Genomic DNA, 8,125 nt, shown 5'->3' with positions numbered 1-8,125 from the left:
TACATTTACCTTGTGATCCTGTGGAGGGGCCCGACCCCCAGATTGGGAAACTCTCTTCAAGCACCGTCAACAGTAAAAATGCTGCTAATACCATAATGCATCAGTATTGACAATTTAATAATGGCATGCGGAATGTGCACTTTACTTTTGATACGTCAAGTTCTTTTGCTGAAAATATTTCTTAAAAAAGATTTAGGATTTTGAATGTCGGACTTGTAATGATGTGTTTTCACGTTCATTTACGTCACTCTTACTTATGTAAAGGATCTGAATACTTCTTAAGTAAGTAAGTAAAGTTTATTTATACAGCACTTATCACAGACAGTCACAAAGTGCTTCACAGGCAACATAAATACATACATTACAGCAGAGCAGTAATCATAAAAAGCCCAATAAATCACAGTAAGTTTTAGTAAAACAGAAAAGCATAAATATTAAATATTACAGTCAGCAATGTGGCTAAATAAATGCCTGACTAAAAAGATATGTCTTGCGGTGAAGAAAGTTACTTACCACTCCTGTAAAACTATTAAATTATCTGCTTTAATAGATAAATACAATTGAATGTCATCTGCATAGCAGGGATACAGAACAACTTTAAATTTACTCATAATGTGTCCAAGTGGAAGCATATGAAGGAAGAATTAAATCTGTCCAAGAACTGAACCCTGGGTCACTGGTTTTATGTTTGTATGTGTCTCCTGCATCGGGCCCATTGTCTCATTATCTGTCCTTTGACTTGTGTTGTCCCTACCAGGGATTTTGAGAAATTAGATATGCATGCACACATGGCGTTCTTCCATTACCTGGTACCTTTTTCTATTGTGGATTAGTACCGCCTCCTGCGTGAGGCGAGTGTGGCTGTTTGTCATAGTGACGCACACAAAGGACGTGGAACGTGTGCAGGTTAAACTGTTTAAAAATGGCGGGTTTGTTCACACTAAAGGGGTCAGCCTCTCCTCTTTAAGCAAACTTCCCTATGGCGCCATTTTGATGCTACGAAGCTATCACACGCTATTAGCATCCAATTGACTCCCATTCATTTTGACGTCCCTTTGACAGCGAATAACTTTACACCTGAAGCGTTTTAAGACTTTTTCTGTTGTCTGCTACCAGAAGACTTACAACGTTTACGTCTTCAAGCTCAGTTGGAGGCTGCGAAATAACGGTCAGCCATCACCGGAAAAGAGCTTCTAATAGACTTCCCCGGTCTCCGTCCAGAACAACGGGTCTATTTCTTTAACTGTCTATGGTTCAACTCCCCGTCTGTCGATAGCAATGATGATTATTGATGATTGTCTTCGACCAATCCAAAGTCTGCAGGTTTTCACAAATATTGTTCCTACTATTCCAGAATGTATGTGTGGTGTATCCAGACCTTGCTCCACACACACACACATTTGTGCGGCTCAAAACTTGTACAAGAATTGTGTCTACTTGTGCAACACTGTAATTATGTGTGTTTTAGCCCCCCTCCAACGCTGAAACTAAACCTTCGCCCTTGAACCGAAACCCTGGTCACGGCCCTAGTGGTCCAGTGGGAGCCTTTCTTTGTCGTCGTGGGACCGCCAAGCAGCAGCTCTCGGTCCTCCCTCCCTCCCTCCTCTTCTTCTCCTCATTGTCCCGCTCAACGGGAAACACGGAGAGAGAGAGAGAGAGAGAGAGAGAGAGAGAGAGAGAGAGAGAGAGAGAGAGAGACGAATTTCTCCAGTGGTGCACCACGGGGAAGTCAGCGCATTCAACCTGCCCAGCGCGTCTCTCTGAGCGCACACACCGTCCTCTCTCCACATCCATCCCCGAGCAGCCTCACTGCAGAGGACCACGGAGAGCCGGTAGGTGGATTTCTCCTCTTTATCTTTTAGGTGCGTTTTGTGCTGAGGTGTCATTTTATGTATGCATGCAAGACCGGAGCAGAGACCTGCATTGATCCCGCGTGGCGCTGCGTCTTCCCCAGGTTAATCTGGTCTCGGGACCCTATCCGAGTGTCTTGTTTTTTCCGCGCTCGGCTGAGTAGCTTGGAGTTGAAATAAAGGCATGAATAAATGCTTTCACGTTCCCAGATATGACGCTTTAGAGCAGGGCTCACCGGGACGCTTTATGTTGGATCAGATGTCAGTAAGAGCGCACTGAAAGCGCAAAGTCTCCGGAGTAAACTACAGTTCAGGTTGGAGAGAACAGAAAGAGACAGGTGGTGCAGCAGCCTGTGGGACCAAAGTTTTATTGTAGTTCAGTCAAACAGAGCGCAGGATGCAGAATCTCCTGAGTCCAGGGAATCTGCTACAAAATGTGCGCGAAGTTGATCATTCACAGAGCACTTTGATAATTCAGCTAAAAAGGATTTAATGTCTAATTTTAATTAAGGTTTGCCCAATTTTGCCAGGTAACTAATCAATTAAAACTAAATGAAAGTGTCTCAGTGAATAAAGGATAAAGTATAGAGTAAAGGGAGAGAAAAAACAGGTTTTTATTCTTCCATTAGTTTTTCATCTTGAGTTTTTTTTTCTGTCGAGATGGAATTTTCCTCATTGATTCCAGACTCAACATTTCACAGAGCTACAGCTCCAAATCAGACCAACGTGCGTTTAAGATCTCCAGGCTGTGCATAAAACAGATACTGTAGTACTCTGATGTACTTTCATTTTCTGTTAGTCCATATGGAGTAAAATGAGGGAATAAGCAGAGGAGATTACCACAAGGTCTAATGGGAACAGAGACAGCCTGTCTTCTGTTTTTATCAATCACTCCAAAGACAGGACAGGACAGGACAGGATAGTACAGGACAGGCAAGGACAGGACAGGAGAGTACAGGATAATACAGTACAGTACGGGACAAGCCAGTACAGGATAGTACAGTACAGGACAGTACAGGCCAGGACAGGACAGGAAAGTACAGTACTGTACAGGACAGGACAGGACAGTACAGGACAGGACATTACATTACATTACAATACAGGAAAGTACAGTACAGGACAGGACAGGACAGTACAGGACAGTACAGGACAGGACAGGATGGGACTGCTGTATCTGTATCTGAGGGACTGTTCTGGTCCATACTGCTGCTGCCAGGGGCTTTGTTCCTCCTCTCTTCTCTTCTCTTCTCTTCTCTTCTCTTCTCTTCTCTTCTCTTCTCTTCTCTTATCCTCTCTTCTCTTCTCTTATCTTCTCCTCTCTTCTCTTCTCTTCTCTTCTCTTCTCTTCTCTTCCCTGCAAGGTTATTTTGACTGATTATTGATTTGGAGGGAATGTTCATTTTTGTATCATCATTGCCATTTTTATTCAAAAATATTACATTTATAACAATTATAGTGTGATTTTTGCGAGGATCTGTACCAAACAAAGAGTTTATCTTTAGTCTGTAGGATAGGATTTGTAGGCCAGCATTCAGAATGGTTAAACACATATTTTCCCTTTAACAAATATTGTAGATATTGTGTTAACCCATATTGCGATTTCCATAAAATTGTGATCAATTGTGCAGCTCTACCTCTCTTCTCTTCTCTTCTCTTCTCTTCTCTTCTCTTCTCTTCTCTTCTCTTCTCTTCTCTTCTTATCCCCCCATCCTCTGCAATTTGGATATTGCACTAGTACATATTGTGTTTTTAATAAAATTGCGATTAATTGTGCAGCACTGCTCTTCTCTGCTCTTCTCTTCTGTTTTTTTCTCTTCTCTTCTGTAGTCTTCTCTTTTCTTGCAGATCTCTTTATCTTGCAGAACAGAATGCAAATCTTATGTCCGCGCCTTTTTGTATCCATGAAAAAAAAAAAATCCATTTCATTCCAGAATTCTGACATGGTAATGATATCTGGATAATGTGCTCTGTCTATTTTAAGCATCAAGTAATTAAATGAGTTTGTTGTCGTACTTTACTCTTTAAATTATGATCTATACTTTACTCTAAAAGCTGTCATTCCTGGATATATGTATATCTTGTTTTAAAAATGTTTTGTTTTTCCAAAAAGCCTTGATTCGGGCAACTTTTTCACACCACTGAGGATTTCATAGAGAAGAGAGTGTCTTGAATGGCGGAGGAAAGTATGACTAAAAGCTTGTGAATGTATTAAATAGTCTCTTACTTAAAATAAAGGGATATATTTATTTAACATGAATATAGTACTCTAAAGTGTAACTTGCTGTTTAAAGAAAAGAAAGTGTGTGTGGACTTACAAAATAACAGTCTTTAGAACAGCATACTGTAAAACACATAATGTGATGCTCAGGTAAAATAACAAATGAAATGTACACACAGTATACAGTATAAAGCTTTAAGAGAATGAGATAGATCATATTGACTTCAGAACATTTACCATCGCTGATCAACATGACAGAGAAGATTATATTGTTTTTAGATAATACTTTGCTTAAGAAATCATTAGTTTCCCTTGTGGATGCAATTCTGAGACTTTCAGCTCAACAGCTTCCCTTCTGCACATGTAGGCAGGTAGTTAGTTATCCCAACGCATTCTCACAAATGGGTCCGTATCATAGCTTGTTTTATACTGTTTATGATGATATTGTGCAATAATGTATGCACACCAAAACCTATGATACTCTATGAAATTCAGCTGGTCAAATGATGCACAGTTGGCTACAGGGCTCCTGGACGCAGACAGGCAGTTGCTAGTTGTTTAAGTCGCTACAGCTCTGTCGTATTAGCCCACCAAAGATTAGGCACAAAAATGCCTAGTTAAGATCAGGAAAAAGGTAGTGGTTTGGGAAGGAAGGAAGTCACTTTTCCTTTTTGAAAGTCTATAGTTTTCCCCAGGAAGCAAACTCCGCTCTCTGGCTTTAAAGTCCTGTTTTTCAACACCCACTCATCCATCCTCCGCCCAATCCTCCCCCCAAACAAAGTGAATGCTTATGAATTACAGCGCTGAACTTTCTGTAGCTTTTTGAACAAATGGTTCGTGAGAACAGGCTGGTTATCCATGTTGAGTTAACAACTGGTGTAACAAATCAGAGACTGATGAGATCATTCGAAAAGGTCTCTTTTTCTGCCCCCCCCCCCCCCCCCCCCCCCCCCCCCCCCCCCCCCCCCCCCCCCCCCCCCCAGTACAGCTCCACAACTGGGTCAGCAGCATTATCAAAGTTCTCAGTTTTAGGGGTTTTAAAAAACAACGGAGTTGTGTGGACGCCAGGCATTAAAGTAGCAAAAGATTTCTTTCTATGACAGGCGCCTTTTTTGGTAATATTTTGGAGACCCAATAAAATGAATGAGGCAAACTGAAAACCATGATCAACCCTTACGATTCGGAATGCATGTGAGTGAAGTGATGTTTTACCTTAATAATAGTGTGAAATAAATTTTTACAGTTGTTGTTACCTAAAGTAGGCTGTAAATCTCAGTGGAGATTTGTTTTATTACAGTTATTTCAGTATTAAATGGAAAGCATTTGTAAAAAATATATGGTCCCCCCTTTTTTGGGGCTGATCTGATCCGTGACTCGAAACCGTGATTCGATCCGAACTGTAACCCATAGCAAACCCATAGTTTGGAGTCTTGATACAATGCGATATATAAATAGGGGAACATTTTTGGAAGGACTTTACCGCTGGATTACTGAATATATACCAGAGCCTGTTGGAAAGTCAATCGGTGCATAAAGACCATACAAAGATGCAAGACAACCACAAAGAAACACAAAACGACCACAAAGAGATTCAAAACGAAAAGACATGACAATAAAGAGATGCAAAATGACCACGCAGTTGTACAAAATGTCCACAAAGAGGAAACAGTTTCAGGTGATCTAGAAGCAAAATTGTGGAAAAGCGGGCGTTGAGGTGCCTTCTGGGGGCCTTTCTTTTAAGACGAGTTTACACCAAAGGTTCATAATAATACTAGTTTACAACATTAAAACCTGTGAGTTTACCCCACTGCGACTGGACGAGACAGTACTTCTTAACTCTTCTTCTTTAGTGTTTCTTTAGGCTTTGTGTGGTGCATCCCTGTGCTGCCTTCATGGGAACGAGACGTCAGAGTATCTTATAAAACCTCCGCACTGCAGAGTTATGAATCAGTCTTTTCTTGAACTTTATAGCCAAATGTTATCATCTTTAGAGGGCCAATGTGTAGGGATTTCTTCCATCTAGCGTTGAGATCGTATTTCGCAATCAACTCTCTCCTACCACACAGTTCAAAGTACGTATTACAGCTATGGTAGCCTTCACGCCTCAAAAAGCTCCAAATAGACTATGGAGAGTCTACCCCAGTTTATGCAAGCATAAATGTAAAATGTTAAGCCAATAGGAATACTTGAAATTGATGGTGGTGTTAAGTATTCATAAAAATTAGCAAGTTTGTACACATTACTACACATTGGACCTTTAATAAGTCAATGAACATACAGTAGCTGTCGAACATTTTCAGTCAATTAAATGATTTTTGATATCATTAATAATCATCATAACAAAAATTGGGCCTAATTAATTTTCAGGGTAACTATCTTCTTTGATGGGGGGGGGGGGGGGGGGGGGGGGGATAGGGATCTAGGTAATGGAAAGGGGACCAAAAAAGGTTGAGAACCACTGCCGCACCATTGGGGTTTTGATGCACATATATTTCTGCAGTTACAACACATAATATATGCATACATAACTATATTACATTTATACATGTAATAATAGGTTGCAATTTAAACAAATATTACATGTCTTATACTGCGACATCACCAAAGAATTCTCAATGGCGCTATGGAGGAAGGCCTGGCCCCTTCACACATGGCCTGGGGCCTCATGTGTAAACGTTGCGTACGCTGGTTTTCACGTATACTCTGTAATGTATAAAAAATTAACTTGACGTAAGAATGTGCGGGCCGTCGCAAAGTCAAACTGATATGTGCAGAAAATCACCAAACATTACAAAATTATGTTTCCACTTCACTTAAGAGCATATGTCTCTGACGTTGACTATAAAAGAACATAATTATATCCACTGATACTCCATAACAGTTTGATCCTTTATGTGGATAATGTTTCACATCTTTCACACTAATAACCATTTAATTCTACAGCTACCTAACCTCTGTTATACGTGAGGACGGGAAATCAATTAAAAATCCACTTAGAAAATGTTTCAGTGATCCTCCGTATTTCTCATAAATTAAATATCTTACTCACTGCGCAACAAAAAAATCTGCATGGAAAAATGCAACAGTATGTGTAGTAGTGTAGAAGCTCAGACATCCATGGCGTATTCTCAATGGCGCTGTGGAGGAAGGCCTGGCCCCTTCACACATAGAGTCCTGGGGCATCATGTGTAATCGTTGCGTACGCTGGTTTTCACGGATACTTTGTGATGTATAAAAAATTTACTTGACGTAAGAATGTGCGGGCCGTCGCAAAGTCAAACTGATATGTGCAGAAAATCACCAAACATTACAAAATTATGTTTCCACTTCAATTAACGGCATATGTCTCTGACGTTGACTATAAAAGAACATAATTATATCCACTGATCCTCCATAACAGTTTCATCACCTATGTGGATAATGTTTCACATCTTTCACAATAATTACCATTTAATTCTACAACTACTTAACCTCTGTTATACATGAGGACGGGAAATGAATTAAAAATCCACTTAGAAAATGTTTCAGTCATCCTCCGTATTTCACATGAATGAAATATCTTACTCACTGCGCAACAAAAAGATCTGCATGGAAAAATGCAACAGTATGTGTAGTAGTGTAGAAGCTCAGACATCCATGGCGTACAAGAGGCTGTACACATGCACATACTGTATATTCCTGCAGTTACAACACATAATATATGCAAACATACATGTATTACATTTATACATGTAATACTAAGTTGCAAATTAAACATATATTACATGTCTTATATTAAGCTGCAACATCACCAAAAAATTCTCAATGGCGCTGTGGAGGAAGTCCTGGCCCCTTCACACATAGAGTCCTGGGGCATCATGTGTAAACGTTGCGTACGCTGGTTTTCACGGATACTTTGTGTGTACACAACAGAATATACAGGAACAAAAAGAAACATGCAACCTGACTAACATTCTGCTTAACATCCGTTTTCATTAAACTTCCTATTTAAGGTGAAAATGTTGTGCTCCGGCTGCTTTTGTGGTGTTAGCTGTGAATATCCAATTTACTGAAGTAA

At 40.2% G+C, this 8,125-nt stretch overlaps 1 protein-coding gene across 1 annotated transcript in view; it reads left to right on the top strand.

Annotated features, from left to right (window-relative positions):
• Positions 1-1,642: 1,642 nt before the first annotated feature.
• The window catches only part of mpped1 (metallophosphoesterase domain containing 1), an 84,683-nt gene continuing 78,200 nt past the window's right edge, over positions 1,643-8,125 (top strand). The window contains exon 1 of the mRNA XM_034863898.1: positions 1,643-1,832. The gene's annotated coding sequence lies outside the window, so the exon portion shown is untranslated. The remainder of the gene's footprint in view (positions 1,833-8,125) is intronic.

Source organism: Etheostoma cragini, chromosome 23 (assembly GCF_013103735.1).
Source record: "Etheostoma cragini isolate CJK2018 chromosome 23, CSU_Ecrag_1.0, whole genome shotgun sequence".
Taxonomy (NCBI): Eukaryota; Metazoa; Chordata; class Actinopteri; order Perciformes; family Percidae; genus Etheostoma; species Etheostoma cragini.
The sequence above is the reverse complement of the archived record's forward strand: the minus strand, read 5'-3'. Positions and strand labels throughout refer to the sequence as shown.